We start from the raw sequence: 16,745 nt of genomic DNA, 5'->3' as shown, positions 1-16,745 counted from the left end.
CCTCGCTGGCTTTTACGGAGTCAGCCATACTAAATATATCCTTGCTTGAAGTTTTTTTCACTAAAGTCAGTTCAACAAAGTTACTTTCGCATTTATAATATTTCAAAAGCTTACAACGACAACAACAACAGCCTGTAAATTCCCACTGCTGGGCTAAAGGCCTCCTCTCCCTTTGAGGAGAAGGTTTGGAACATCACGCTGTTCCAATGTGGGTTGGTGGAATGCACATGTGGCAGAATTTCTATGAAATTTCACAATAGCTTAATTATTATTAGTATTCCTATTCTACGTAATAATCCATATTAGAAGTAGCATGGTATTATTATCATGAAGTAGTCAAATACTATTTAGACTGGCTAAGGAATCAAGAACTCCACGACCAATTAAGAGCCATTCAAGGAAGTCCACAGACACAAAATCAGTAAAAACTTCTTCGTAAAGTCCCACAATAAAATGAAAAAATTGTCTCTAGTTCAGTACTGTTGATATTTCATGTGTTTTATTTGTGTTGAAAAACAATAAACTTACATGAGACTAATTTCAATGAGTTTCTGCCACATGTGTATTGCACCAACCCACATTGGAACAGCTTGTTGGAATATGTTCCAAACCCTCTCCTTAATGGAAGAGGAGGCCTGAGTGTGTAATTTACAGGATGCTACTACTACTTCTGCTTCATTTATAACAAACAAACGTAACCCATTTTTATTCGTTCAATTTTTTTATAGAGAGATAATATTTCCAATAATAAAATAAAGATCAAATCAAATTACCAATCAGAAGACGTCAAACAGCACGTTCGAAATCATCTTAATAATTCGACCAATCAAAAGACGGGATAACACGGTTACAAATACACATAAAAATCCTTGGGACAAGGTATTCGTTTCTATACTAAAATTCCACAGACATTTTTAACTTTGCCGTTTCATAAATTCATTGTAAAAAATACATCGGTAAAGAAGGCATATTATTCAACACAGAAAATACAGATCATAAAAAAGCGTGGAGTTACTTGTTGACTTACAGCCAGGATATGTATTATTACATACATATATAATTGTATTTAACTAACATGACTATATTTTTAAATGTAGAAAAAAATTACTGATTTTCTCGACGGTTCCTCTCTTTAAAATCTACATTCCGAACTGGCGGTAGCTTCACTTAATATTGTTAAATGACGATTCAAAAGTGCTCGCTATATGATTTCGATTTTATACCTTTAAAAGAAAATGTCGTTTTAATAAAATTGTGAAATGTTTAAGATCTTTGGCACATTAGTAACATTGCGTCACGGGTATTCGAAGTGTTATACGACGGACATAAATACACATATGTCGTTAATATTATGTAATTATTTGATTTTCTATTCAAATACCGATGTTATTTGGAATTTTATTTGTTAACTAGTTATCAAATTCGTCTTCCATCGAAAACAAATACATATTTTACTAGCAGGTAGGGCTTTGTGCAATACCCTCTGGGTAGGAACCACCCTCTCATCAGATATTCTACCGCCAAACAACAGTACTCAGTATTTTTGTGTTCCGGTTTGAAGAGCGAGTGAGCCAGTGTAGCTACAGGCACAACTTATCTTAGTCCCCAAGATTTGTGGCGCATTGATGATGTAAGTAATGGTTAATGTTTCTAGCAGCGCCAATGGCAGGTGGTGTTGACCACATACCATCAGTGACACATATGTTCGTTCGCAAACCTATAGCATAAAAAACCATAAATCTATTGGTGGTACAGGTATATAAAGAGTTATTGTTCGATTTTTTTTGCGGTTTTCATTAATAAACAGAATGATACAAGAGGTAGGTTTATATGTATAATACATGTATGTCATAGTAAAGGAAAGCCGAGAATCTCATAGTAAAAGATTGAGAAGTTTTTTGAAAACTTTAGTACATTTTTTGCATTGTATTGATGTCAAACTAAAAATAAGGCAGACTCAAATATAATCAACCAGTGACCCGACCCGGCTTCGCACGGGAGCAATGCTGATACTAAATTTACTATAGAATTTGTTTATTTAAGACATCACATTAGAAACTTCTAAAATTATGAGTGTTACTTTACTTTATTGTCCATGTATTATGTACAAAAACCTTCCTCTCGAATCGTTCTATCTAAAAAAACCGCATCAAAATCCGTTGCGTTGTTTTAAAGATCTAAGCATACATAGGGATATAGGCACAGAGAAAGCAACTTTGTTTTATACTAAGAAATGATATTAAAATTATAAAGATACAAAAGTTGTAAGTAGGCGTTGATTCCCGCAAATAATGATCTAATTGAAAAAAACTGATAGACAGTCATTATCCTTGCTTGTTCTTGGGTATAAATTAAATTTATATCTAATAATTTTCTTTAGTAATAAATTGCGCCCTTGATATGTCGACACGGAGCTGATAAAAAATATAAAATATATTATAACAAATGAAATCTATTTAATTAAAATAGTACAGATAATTATAACGATATATACGAATATAAACGAAATCAACATCAATCACTGCCTACATAGTATAAAACAAAGTCGCTTTCCCTGTCCCTATATCCCTATATTAAATTTTTAAAACTTCGCAACGGATTTTGATTTAATAGATAGAGTTTTTTTTTAATAGATAGAGTGATTTGAGAGGAAGGTTTTTGTATGTAATTCATAAACAATATCATGAAGAAACACTAATATTTTATGAGTTTATAATATGATGTCGCAAATAAATAAAGTCTACGTTTAATTTAGTATCAGCTACACCACCAGCATTAAGGCAACGGAGGAAGGCACGCTCTTAGGTACGCATTCAAAGTATTTGGCCATTGGTCGGAAAGACGGCCGCAGGCGGGGCCGCGGTAGTAAGCTATAGCGTTCCCGTAGTCACACCATCTTGCGGTCCCGTGGAAACCCGAGGAGGTTTTAGTGGGTAGGACTGGGCCTTCTGCCCTAGCACGGAGCCCTGGACTCAGGCCCCGGTTTGGGACTAAACCGGGGCCTGAGTCCGCGGACATACCCGTCCCAGTCCCCCGGCCGGGCGGGAGGCGTAAATGCCTTTCCTCCTCGTAAAACAAAAAAAAAGGTTTCATCAAATTCGGTACAGCGGTTTGATAGTGAAAGAGCGACAGACAGACAGAGTTACTTTCACATTTATAATATATATAGAACCTTGGAACAAAGATATTGTGCCTACTTCAAAATTAATCATTAATAAGGTTCTATTACAGAATATCGGAGTCGTTACAAAATTAAACAAGATTTGTATTTCAATACGGAAGATATTGTATATAGCGGCTTCAATGATCAGTGGAGCAAAACACTGTGGAGTAATCGAATCAAATGGTTTTGTAAATAAAATCACTAGATGCACTACTGAATTTCCTGTTTTATTTTCACCCATAGACAATGACGCTGTAAGATGTTATGTCCCTTGTGCCTGTAGTTACACTGGCTCACTCACCCTTCAAACCGGAACACAAAAATACTGAGTACTGTTATTTGGCGGTAGAATAACTGATGAGTGGGTGGTACCAACCCAGACGGGTGGTACCTACCCAGAAGTCCTACCACCAGTAAAAAAAAATTCTTTCCATTGTTACATTCGTGGTAGTGTTTAGGTACCACCTACTTTTAAGATATTCTGCCGTCAAACAATACTCAGAATTATTGTGTAAAAAGTAAAGTAACAGCCTGTAAACTTCCCACTGCTGGGATAAGGCCTCCTCTTCCATTAAGGAGAGGGTTAGGAATATATACCACCACGCTTTTCCAACGCGAGTTGGTGGAATCCACATGTGGTAGAATTTCGGCGAAATTAGACACATGTAGGTTCCTACACGATGTTTTGCTTCACCGCCGAGCACGAGATGAATTATAAACACAAATTAAGTACATATGTATAGTGGTGCTTGCCTGGGTTTGAACCCGCAATCATTGGTTAAGATGCACGCGTTCTAACCACTGGGCCATCTCAGCTCACGTAAAAAGTGAGTGACTTTAACTACAAGCACAAGGGATATAACACCTTAGTTCCCAAGGTTGCTTACATTGGTAATGTAAATGGTTAATATTTCTTACCGCACCATTATCTAAGGCTGTGGTGACCATCAGGTGGTCCATATGATTTCAGGAACATAATACATTGTATATGTGTATGTATATGTCTTAAAAAATATTTGCATCCAACAACAACAGCATCATTCGCTTGTGTAGGTAGGGCACCTGACTGATTTCCTACCTACACATGCAAATTGAAAAGTTATTCAATATAGGTAAATATGTGAATACTATCACGTAGCTCTATAAGAAATATTTCAAGATTCCATACCTTGGAATCGTTTCCAATTGTGCAATAAGATTCCATATGACACATATATACATTTATTATTACTTATTATTTTCAAAAAGTAAACTATATTCTTTCAAATAACTAGTTTTTATATGATACTACATCAAGATATAGTCTAGCAAAAATAACCTTAATTACTACACTTTTATATTTTTATATAACATTATATATTAATTAACTACGTATAATTATAATTACACAGTATAAAACAAAGTCGCTTACCGCTGTCTGTCCCTATGTATGCTTAGATCTTTAGAAATACGCAACTGATTTTGATGCGGTTTTTTTTTGTAATAGAGTGATTCGAGAGGAAGGTTTTTGTGTACAATACATGGACAATATAGTAAAAGACAGTGATAATTTGGGAAGTTTCTAATGTGATATCGTTAAAAAACAAGCTTTTTTCGCTTACATTGCAAACGCTAGCTGAACCCTACTAAGTAACAGCCTGTAAATTACTCACTGCTGGGCTAAGGTCTCCTCTTCCATTAAGAGGGCTTGGAACATACTCCACCACACTGTTCCAATGCGGTTTGGTGGAATGAACATGTGGCAGAATTTCGATGTAATTAGACACAAGCAGGTTTCCTTATGATGTTTTACTTCTTAATCATCGGTTAAGATGCACGCATTCTAACCACTGGGTCATCTCTAGATGCATCGTAATAATGGGATATGTCTATCTCTTAAAGATAACCCGTAAACGTGCGAAGCCGGCCGCTAGTGATATATATAATAAACGAAATTGTTTGTTTTGTGAAATTACAAAGTTATAAATATTGTTATGATTGAACCGTTTCACATTTTCACTCGGCTACGAGGCATAATAATTAGTTAAGGGAATTACAAAATGCATGTTTTAATTATACGTAAACAAGTACAATACGACACAACTTAGATGTAGCATCGGCGAATTCAATAAAACCGATTACTGCCGATTTACACAACCAATAGAAATAGCTCCCTATCGCGCTGTTCGACAGCATTCATCGCTATAGATTCTCGCGTCAGTTCAACCCGAGAAAGCGAGTGCATGTAAATCGACGTGTCAAATTGAGGGACATATTAGGTCATATGATATTACAAGTTATTACGTATGTGTAAAGATCATATTCACATAAGAAATAAATATTGGTAATAAGGGATAGTCTGTTTCCGAAGTTGTTGATGCATTGACTATGGAAGAAGTAATTAAAAGTTCTTTTGGTGCCAATGTTTATGAGGAGTGGTACTTACCATCAGATGGCGCATAAAACCCAACAACAACAGCAGCCTGTAAATTTCCCACTGCTGGGCTAAAGGCCTCCTCTCCCTTTGAGAAGAAGGTTGGAACATATTCCACTACGCTGTTTCAATGCGGGTTGGTGGAATACACATGTGGCAGAATTTCTATGAAATTTGTCACATGCAGATTTCCTCACGATGTTTTCCTTCACCGCTGAGCACGAGATGAATTATAAAGACAAATTAAGCACATGAAACATAGGTGCTTGCCTGGATTTGAACCCGCAATCATCTTTTAAGATGCACGCGTTCTAAATATTGGGCTATCTCAACTCTATACATATATAACCCGCCTACCTATATTGCCAAAATAATAATTATAGGTAATTCTAATGGAAGTAGGAAATAATATAAACAAATCTTAGATTCACGATTTCACGCGATTCGCTAATAACTCAGTTATATTGTGCACTACGAAGAGTATGTGATTAATATGTCTATATTTATAATACAATAACACAGCAACACAACAAATACAACAACAAAACTACTTATTTGCAGTTTAATTTTTACAAAATTCCGATAACAGTTTCGTCGACATTCAAAACGCCAATTTTCGCAAATCCATAGTGAATATCATAGACTAATCACCTCTCAATGATTTAGCGTCAATTTACTTTCAAATGATGTTTATTTAGCTTTTTTCCTGTTATAGTTAGAACAAAATAATAAGATAATTAAAGACTTATGCGCACTTGCAAAGTTCCTATTGAAAGTTTGCCTACGTCTAACAGATTTTTTAATATGTATGATACCGACCAATGATATCGCGTCAAATCGACATACGAAAACTCCCTGACGGCTTGATTTTTCCGACATATTTAACAATTGTAGTTGTATTTCAACTTATTTACACAAAAAACTTAGTAAATTATATACCTAAACCTTTTTCACGAATCCTTCTATCAATCAGTGAAAACCGCATGAAAATCCATTCAGTAGTTTTGGAGTTTATCGAACATACTGACAGACGCGGCCGGAAGAGATCGTTTTTGTATATAATGATATGTATCATACATCTCTTTTCACTGAAATATACCTAATCGAATGGCTACCTGTCAGAATAACATAAAAAAATTTGACAGGCGCCATGTTACAAGATTATTGGCACAGATTATAAAACCACAGCTTATAAATAGGTTTTATAGCTTACGTAAGATACTTGTGTAACGAATTTTGAAATGCGTCCGTAACCGGTAACTCAAGGGCGTTACAATATCATTTATTGGGTTAACCAGTATTGCCGAGCATTTAATACATTTTTATATAGGTAATTATTATCCGATAAAATGTGATAGTTCATTAATATGTTACTAATTCTATACATATTACATGTATCTTAATTTTATTTGGGTTAAGTTTTAATTTTTTTTAAATAATATGTTTTCTTTGGGATTAGAGTTATTTAAGGAATAGTTAATCAAAATCAAAATAAACTTTATTCAAGTGGGCTTTTACAAGCACTTTTGAATCGTCATTTTACAATTAAGTGAAGCTACCACCGGTTCGGAAAGTAGATTCTACCGAGAAGGACCGACAAGAAACTCAGTAGTTACTCTTTTTCAACATTTAAAAAATACAAAGTCATGTTAGTTAACACAATTATTTAGATTAATATATCCTGCTTCGAAGTCAACAGGTATTAACTCCACACTTTTTTATCATCTACAAAATCTTGTATCGAATAATATGCTTTTTCTACCAATGTATTTTTTGATAGTGAAATTTTTAGATAGATAATAAATAGTTAATATATCTCAAGGCCAAAGCCGGATTTATTAACCGGGACAAGTGTCTTGAACAAAAGTGATTGCGATGAGTTTATAAGTATATATTTGTAGTCAAATTTTAATAATGCTACGAATTATTATATTTTAAAAGTTACCGATACAAATAAATAAATGATCGCTTACTTGGTTTCCACGCCTCGGTTAGTGTAGAGATTCCAGATCTTTGTGGCTCTAGGGCCTCCAGACCTATTAAACTGTTTAGGGAACTAAGACATATGATAAGGTGCGCTTAGTACCGTGGTGTTTACAGCATCGAGCCTCGTTCATTTGGTTGTATGAGAGAGTGAAATGGAGAGTACTCTTATGCTCCTATTTTAATATAATATTATAGGCAATTTCCTAGTCCTTTGCGAATGGCCTTAGTATTTAATACTGAGCAACGACCCAGCTGTACCTATGCGTAGGTAACAGATTATCGATTTTTTTTAAATAGTATAATTTACTATAAAGTAGAAATGTTTCGAAAAACAAATATATATACATAAAATAATATATATTTAATTATATATGTATTTATTTCGTAATCATAAAACCAACATGGCGGATGTGTGGTGCAATCAAGAATTTCAATTAAAACCACTATATATACGAAGATTATGTCGAAAGATCTAGAATAATATGAACTATTTATAAAGAGCTGTTTCATTTTTTTTATATCAATTTAAAAACATAGCGTGAAGCTATTTGTTTTACCGCGAACATATCAAATGGCCTTCCACAGTGAAAGTAAACTTGTGTGTATATGTCCAGTATAACATGAACTGTATCATAAATAACAATCAACCGAACGACGGTTCATTTTATACCTGTCATAATATTATAATACGTCCAATGATTATTGGATTCTATAATAGTTATAAATGTTTGTAAGTGTGTTTCATTTTAAAATGGTTGCTTTATATATAATTATAATGATTTATATAATCCGCCACTCCTTATATATGATATAATCAATTAAATTAACGTATTTAAAGATGATTTAAAAGTATACTTAGTAATTTATAGGATAACAAACAGTTAAGTAGGAAGACGTCGTAAACTGTCGCTTTAATTATAAACGATGATTAAACGTCCGTTTTCTTTCTGACATAATTGATTTGACATCTGTCAAACAGACAGACATTGGTTATCAATTACGTTAGGTAGATTGACAATCGCGTGGTTATGTCTGTCAGCGTTTACAATTAACCTACCGGCTTCACCCGTGCATACAGAAATAATGTGATTTTTAATTATATACGGTGGATGGTAAGTGGTGACCGCCGTCCGTAGACAATAGCGCACAAGAAGTATTATCCATTACAAGAGCAATGCGTGTGCACAGTGTGATGTTATGTCCCTTGTGTCTGTTACACTGGCTCACTCACCCTTCGAACTGAAAGACAACAATACTGGATGCTACCGTTTGACGAAAGAATATCTGATGTATGGGTACCTAGGTTGAGGGAAGGAAAACATCTATAGACTACTACAATCGCAGAAGGGATGAATATAGACAAAACTTAGATTAACGTATTACACGCGATATTTGAAAATAACTCAGCTATATAGGATTTTAAACTAACATGGTTATATTTATTATTAAAGTTATTAATTTCGGGATATTTACCATGTTTTTATTTTTGTTCGAATCCAATAATAAAATTATGCAAACCCCCGCAAAATAAAAATAAAATAAAAAATTCGCGAATTGATACGGTGAGTTTCGTCTGCAAAACACGGGATCGAGTGTCGAGTGTACATAAAATAAATTCGACTAGTGACAATGGTAGGGGTGAAAGTGACAATAGTAGTGGTGACCGGTGTTTACGTAGCAAACGTACAAGAAAGGAGGTAGTTCGATACGGACACCTCTAACATTATCAGCATCTACCCGCACACTTCAGTCTCGTGAACAAGACATTCGTAGACAATGTCGAAATATCGAGCTCCACCGAACAAAAATAAAAAACATGGTAAATATCCCGAAATTAATAACTTTAATAACTCAGCTATATTGTGCACTAGTAAGAGCTTATGATTAATATACCATTATTTATAATACAACACTCAAAATCGAAAAATCAAAATAAACTTTATTCAAGTAGGCTTTTACAAGCACTTTTGTATCGTCATTTTATAATTAAGCGAAGCTACCACCGGTTCGGAAAGTAGTTATCGAGAAAAACCGACAAGAAACTCAGAAAACAAAAAATACAAAGTCAAGTTAGTTAAATACAATTATTTATATTAATATATCCTGCTTGGAAGTCAACAGGTATTACACTTGACCACTTATTTCCATCTTTTATTTTACTTCCAAAATTTTGATACAAGTTTTAAAAAGACGCCATTTTTTTGTAAATCCATAGTGAATATCACAGATCAATCAAGCTCTCGACCAATAACATCTCCTCAGTTAGCTGTCAAATGCTGACTATTAGTCTTTTTCCTGTCATGATTGGAATAGAGTATACTTATTTATATAGATTATGATATATAATTATATATACATAAGTGACGTTGTAAATAATTAATGAATTATTTATAAATTGGGAAATGAAATGCTTGCAAAAATGAACATTTTAGTTTTGTAATAATTCGTTGTTATAAAACAGCGAAATAGTAAAACATTTCGTCATTATTATAAAGCTCATATTATTAGTATTTGAAATAAAATTTGTAAGTTTTGTTAATAGATAGTGATTCGAGAGGAAGGACTTTGTTTATAATACATGGACAGTATAGTAAAGAAACAGTGATAATTTTAGAAGTTTCTAATGCGATGTCGTAAATAAACAAATTCTGTAGAATATATCTAGTATCACTATTGCACCCGTGCGGAAACAGGGCGTGATGCGTTTTCTCGTATATTTTTTATGTAAATTGGATTATTAGTTTGTAATTATTGATTGTAAGTATGAGAACTGAGATGGCCCAGTCAAAGTCAAAGTCAAAGTCAAAAACCTTCATTCAAAATAGATGTGTACACTTTCTTATTGATTGTCGATAATCTACCACCGGTTCGGACTAAATACCTCAGACCTGAGAAAAACCGGTGAAAGAAACTCAGCGGGTTTTTTTTTTTTATAATGACAATGTATAATTTACAGCAATAAACATATTCTTGTTATTTGAAACAGCCTGGAGGCGATCATCTCATTCCCAAGGTGTGCAGTCAACTAGAAAGTCATTAGTGCTGTTATATCCTTTAGCACACAAACGCTCTATAACGATTTTTTTGAATATTATGATTAAATATTGTTGAACGTTTTCTGGGATCCTGCTGTAAAAACGTATATATTGCCCCAAAAAAGAGTTACTAACCCTGTGTAATCGGATACTAGGCGTAACAAGTTTATTCTTTTTATAATAATAATGTAATAACAAGTATTAATGGAATGTACGTCACAATTTTTGGGAAAATCATTTATATTTTTGCGTGCATACATACGTTATCACAAACAAATTGAGAAGTGACAGTCATTAGTTTAATTTATTTAAATTTACATCTTAACGAATCTTTTCTTTTTCAGTGGTTAGAACGCTTGCATCTTAACCGATTCGGGTTTTAACCCAGGCAAGTGCCACTATATATATGTGCTTAATTTGTGTTTATAATTCATCTCGTGCTCGGCGGTGAAGGAAAACACGTGAGGAAACCTGCATGTGTCTAATTTCATCGAAATTCTGCCACATGTGCTTGCACGTTCTACAATCCTCTCCTCAATCGGAGAGGAGGACTTAGCCCAGCAGTGGGTAATTTACAGTTACTTTACTTACTTTTAATTATTCATTAAGGTATAGGTAAGGAGCTTGTTACGATAACCACTAAGCATATATTACATATAGGATATCACATACATTACTCTGATCCCAATGTAAGTAGCTAAAGCACTTGAGTTATGGAAATCAGATGTAACGACGGTACAAACACGCAGACCCAAGACAACATAGAAAACTAATGAACTTTTCCTACATCGGCCGATCGAACCCGGGACCTCGGAGTGGCGTAACCATGAAACTGTGTACACACTACTCGTTTTTTTTTTTATGTTATAGGTTGGCGGACGAGCATATGGGCCACCTGATGGAAAGTGGTCACCATCACCCATAGACAATGACGCTGTAAGATATATTACCTTACATCGTCAATGTGCCACCAACCTTCGGAACTAAGATGTTATGTCCCTTGTGCCTGTAGTTACACTGGCTCACTCAACCTTTCAAACCGGAACACAACAATACTGAGTACTGTTATTTGGCGGTAGAATAACTGATGAGTGGTAGGTACCTACCCAGACGGGCTTGCACAAAGCCCTACCACCAAGTAAAAACGTCGTTAAACGTCGAAGTATATATTTTAGGTTTTTATTTTATGAAAACAAGTACAGTTTTGAATGATTATTGACAATTATACGAGAAAGAGCCTTTCGGCGAATTGGAAAGTCTGCAATCACAGAAAATAGAAAATCTATTTTCATTTCATATAATAAATATGAACTTACAGTTTTCTTGTGTTGTTAAAAAATGTAATTGCCGTGCCCGGAACTTAAACTATCTTCATACCAAATTTCATCCAAATCGGTTCAGCGGTTTAAGCATGAAAAGTTACAGTTGCTCGTATTTATAATATTAGTATAGATTATATAAAATAACAATAGTTACGAAAATATAGAATTATTAATGGATTTATTAAATTTAAAATTAGAACCTTTCAAAATCATATTTAACAATAGATAGTATATATTATAGCATATAACTCAACGATCAAATAAGAAAAGAATATTAATCATAAATTAAATCCACGAAGAGATGATACATAATCTCGTAGAAGTTGTACTGAATCAAATGCAAGAATTATCAAAATTGGACCATAAACAAAATAATTATACACATACGATATTGTGAACCTCCTCCTTTTCACGTATTAAAAATAAAGCTATAATAAATTTCACAGATACACAGAATTAAAAAGGTAACTCAAACGAACGAGAACCTTCCGAGATTTATATTCGTACACAAATAAATAAAAGTTAAAAATCGAACGACAAACCTACCGATAAGATTTAAGAATAAATTAAAAAAAAAAGAACAATTGACTTCTCAATAAGTTAAAATTCGAACGAGGACCTTTTCGAGGTTTATATTCGTACATAATTGAATAAAACGTTTCATTAAAATTAAAAAAAAAAAACATAACAGTATATCCAAGAAACATTTAAATAATTTAAAATTCGAACGAAGACCTCTCCAAACAATAAGATCCATAAAAGAATGCAAATCAACGACCCCATTAAAAAGGAACAGGTCCATACTGCACTACCAAAAAAAAAACACATAAAAGTATTATGCAACGGTAATATAAATTATACAAAAGATATATATACTCTTTAAACATATAATGATATAGCTTAAGTATTTTATAATAGCCATTTTATATTTAAAAATCTTTCCAAACACATTTTTTATCTATATTTCATGAGTGAAATTGTAATAAAAAACTGCAAAACGTTTGCAATTAAGAGAAAGATATAATAAACGATAAAATTTCTAATGTAATTATATCTTATTTATTAATCTATAATTATTTATTCGTAATTAAAATTAGGCTGTATATATTTACCGAATTAAAAAACTAAAATGTCAACACGACACGAAATGTCACTTATAAATTTGTAAACGAAAAAGTTTTTATTTAACACTTGTGATGTAACGCGATCAAGCGTCTCAGCGCTGTTGGAATCACTGACTGCTTAGTCGTCAGTACTGGTATAGTGTTGCTGTAAAGTCGTGTTCAATTTGGTAGCTATTTAAAGCGACTTTAATTATTTGAATTTTATATTAAATATAACTAATTATAAATATAAAAAAATGCAAAACATCATTAAAAATTAACCCTTAATCTAGTGCTTCATTTTGACAGATTTAATAGACTAATTAAATTACATATTAGCTTTCCTGAAAAGAGTATTTAGTGAGTACCTGACATTTGTACGATGTCTGTAACGTTTAAATGGTAATTGTAGAGAATATTTATTTTTAACCGAATAAAACACAGCGATTTCTTTATATTATACTCCGTTGACTAAGTATCTCGAGACAAATATTTTTTCATGTTACATTTATCACTGTTTTCAGGTAAGTGAATCTGTCTTTTTGAGTATGAATTCTTAAACCTCAATAATTATAATATTGAGTGATTTTTCAAAGAATTAGACGGTAATCTTGACCGTACCGTTCAATCTTTATAGTGTCCTTTCCATCGCACGTGACATTGGCGACATTATCTATGCCTTCTTAGCACAAATAAAGCCAAAAAAATAAATTTTCCATTACAAGCCCTTTTTAATTTACATTTTAAATATATCTTAATTATGTTGAAGAAACACCAATACGAAAAGTATATTATATAGGAAAACTTACATTATAAATTTAATTTTTGCAACACCGGTTCGAAAATAATATTGAATCAAAATTTTTTTTTTTTAAATATTTATAAACCAAATTGTGTCATATTAAAACTTTTTGGTGTTAAATATTTACACTATACTGAACGCGTCCTTACAATAGTGAGATGCGACAGAGCAACGTAACACCACGGCTGTCTTGACGAATCGTAGTAAGTAATAAATTAAAAAAAAAGGAAATGTTTTTACGTGACGTCTTGATGGAATATTTTCAAATATATAAATTTCTATCGAATTTATTCGTTTACTAATTAGATATAATCTGTAACATGATTGTCTGGCGTGTTAATTCAATATTTCTTTGATTATATATTTCACGGTAGTTTGTTCAATCCCGTCTGGGTAGGTACCCTCTAATCGCAAAATATTCTCCCGCCAAAATGCAATACTTTTATTTGAAATGAGAACAGAATATGTAATATCTTAGATCCAGATATAAAATGCCAAAATATATTAAAGTATAATGTAAAAAAGGTACGGGCAATAAAAGAAAAAATAGTTGACGATGTTGACCATCAGCTGCCCCATTTGCCAACCTACCTACCTTACATATTTAGGGGAAGTCCGGGCAAAGTGAACACCTTAATGTTTGAAGTGTTGTAGAAACAGAAATAGTTGACATAGAAATAAAATTATTTGTTTATAGAAATCAGTATTTATTAAAGTTTTCAATATAATCAACAGAAATACGTAACATTAATACTTTAGTCAAAATTATTAATAATATGAAATTAGGAGATCTATCCGCTTTGCCCAACCCACCGGGTAAAGTGGATAAGATGATAGGGCAAAGTGAACACAAGTAATTTTTCTACAATAAAACTAATCAGTACAGTTGTCACAAATAAATAAGCCTATTCCTTCATAAGCCGTACATTTTTCATGACTCCATTGGCTACAGGAGCTACATTGGATCCAATCATCTATTGGTTGTCCGTTTATTTCTGTATAATCTTCTCCACAAAAATAACAAGTATATTTTATATTAGTATCTTCTTTCTGAGCTTTCTTAACTTTATAATTTTTGGTATTTTTCTTTGTTATATTTTTGGTTTTTGGTTTTTTATCTAAATCTTTGTTTAAATTTTTTAATACAGTTGTATTCATTTTTGTAAACTTAACTTTTTGTTCCTCTTTCACTGGAGTGCTCGTAAGAACTTCTGACTTTTGTATCTTTCGCTTGCGGGTACTCATTGGCACACATGGTGTTGGAAGGGGTTTAATCTCTTTGGGGCTGAAATAAATTGCAGAAGCAGATGGTTCTGGACCTTTTTCCATGCAGGAATCATTTTCTTCATCCATCATGCTTTGAAGTGGGTCTAGCTCATTGAGATCTACAATTGACGTTGTGGTAGAATCAATAAATTCAGGCAAAGATATGATCTCTGTAGGCAAGGCACAGTCCCGTTTCAAAACCACATCTTCATCTTTAGTAGAATCATCTTTTTCAGGTCCAATTTTTTCAGGCGTTGAAGGAACCAAAGTTGCTTTGTCTAATTCTGGCATAGACACTTTAGAACTGTTTGAAGTCTTATTTTCTTTTCTAAACTTTCTAAGACTTAGTGTTGAGGATCTTTCTGCATCAACAGCCATTTCGAACGCTACCAAGTTTGATGTGGAAGGACCTCTTGATGATCCTTGAATGTTTGATTCCAAACTTACTTCCTGACGAGCTGGCGGCTCACTGTTTGGACCTGAAGATTTATCAACTTCAGTTGATGTTTCATCATCCACCTCATGTAAAGTCACAGATTGGTTGGTTTCAACCGCCTCGTGTTGAGCTCTTTTTCTAGATGTCGAAGGGAGTTCGGAATTATCTTGATTAGCTAACGTTTGAAGACCATCATCTTGATTAGCGACATTACGATCACAGAGGCTTGTTGAAGACGGTGCGTAGTCTTCTTCTCCGAACACATCTTTATTTATTGGCCATAAACCGGGTGTTTGAAAACCTTTGACAGCATTGTTGGCAGTAGCACATTTCAGATATGCAGGAGTGAACAATCTCGCCACGTCATATTGGTTGACAATCCTTCCTGGATGCGCCTTTTGGAATCGGTTTATTTCTTGTTCAAAGAATATTTTTAGGGGGCCATATACGGCAACATCCAAAGGTTGTAACTTGTTTGATGTGTGAGGGGGTAGGGACAAGGGAATTACATGGTTTTGACTTGCATACTCCAGGGCAGGATAAAATTTGTGGCTTTCATGATTATCCAATATTAGTAAAACCTTACTCTCTGCAGTGGGTCGTACATGGTAAGTAAAAAACCTGATCCATTCCAAAAATATTTCTCCATTAATCCACCCAGATGGAGAGCAAGTTCCTTGTGTTTCTGGAGGAGAACCATCCAACAGGCGATCTTGCATCCATATATGTGCAAATATCATGAATGGTGGTATAAATGATCCAGATGCATTGCAGCAACACACAATTGTTGTGGTTTGTCCTCGTTCCGTGCTAGCAATGACCCCTACCTGCTTCTTACCCTTAGTAGAAAGAACCTTAGGTGGCTTATTTGTTGACGTTTGTATCCCGGTTTCATCGACATTGTATATCCTGCTACCATCGATCTTGTGTTTTTCTACCTGTTCCGACAGCAGCTCGTAGAACCGTTCGACTTGAGGACGATTAAAGCCTTTAACCCTGGCAACTGAAGTCGCTTCTGGAACTCTGAGGCAAATGGATGGATTGCTACCCAAAAAACCAGCTAACCAGTCATCTCCTGCTTTCTCATTTTTGTCCCAACTTGGTGGACGTGCAAGATTATTTTTCTTTGCGTAAACATAGACTAATTTTTTGAAATCTTCACGAGTCAATCCATAAAAAACACTGTCCATCTCTCTTAAATATTCTTGAAGATCGGCTT

The 16,745-nt window shown here is 33.7% G+C and overlaps 1 protein-coding gene across 2 annotated transcripts in view; it reads right to left on the bottom strand.

Annotated features, from left to right (window-relative positions):
* Positions 1-13,162, bottom strand: part of LOC124541038 (serine/arginine repetitive matrix protein 1) — a 61,467-nt gene extending 48,305 nt beyond the window's left edge. The window contains exon 1 of one of the 2 annotated variants that reach the window (XM_047118829.1): positions 13,032-13,162. The gene's annotated coding sequence lies outside the window, so the exon portion shown is untranslated. The remainder of the gene's footprint in view (positions 1-13,031) is intronic. The other variant, XM_047118832.1, reaches the window with a different exon arrangement.
* Positions 13,163-16,745: the final 3,583 nt, after the last annotated feature.

Source organism: Vanessa cardui, chromosome 27, assembly GCF_905220365.1.
Source record: "Vanessa cardui chromosome 27, ilVanCard2.1, whole genome shotgun sequence".
NCBI lineage: Eukaryota > Metazoa > Arthropoda > Insecta > Lepidoptera > Nymphalidae > Vanessa > Vanessa cardui.
The sequence above is the reverse complement of the archived record's forward strand: the minus strand, read 5'-3'. Positions and strand labels throughout refer to the sequence as shown.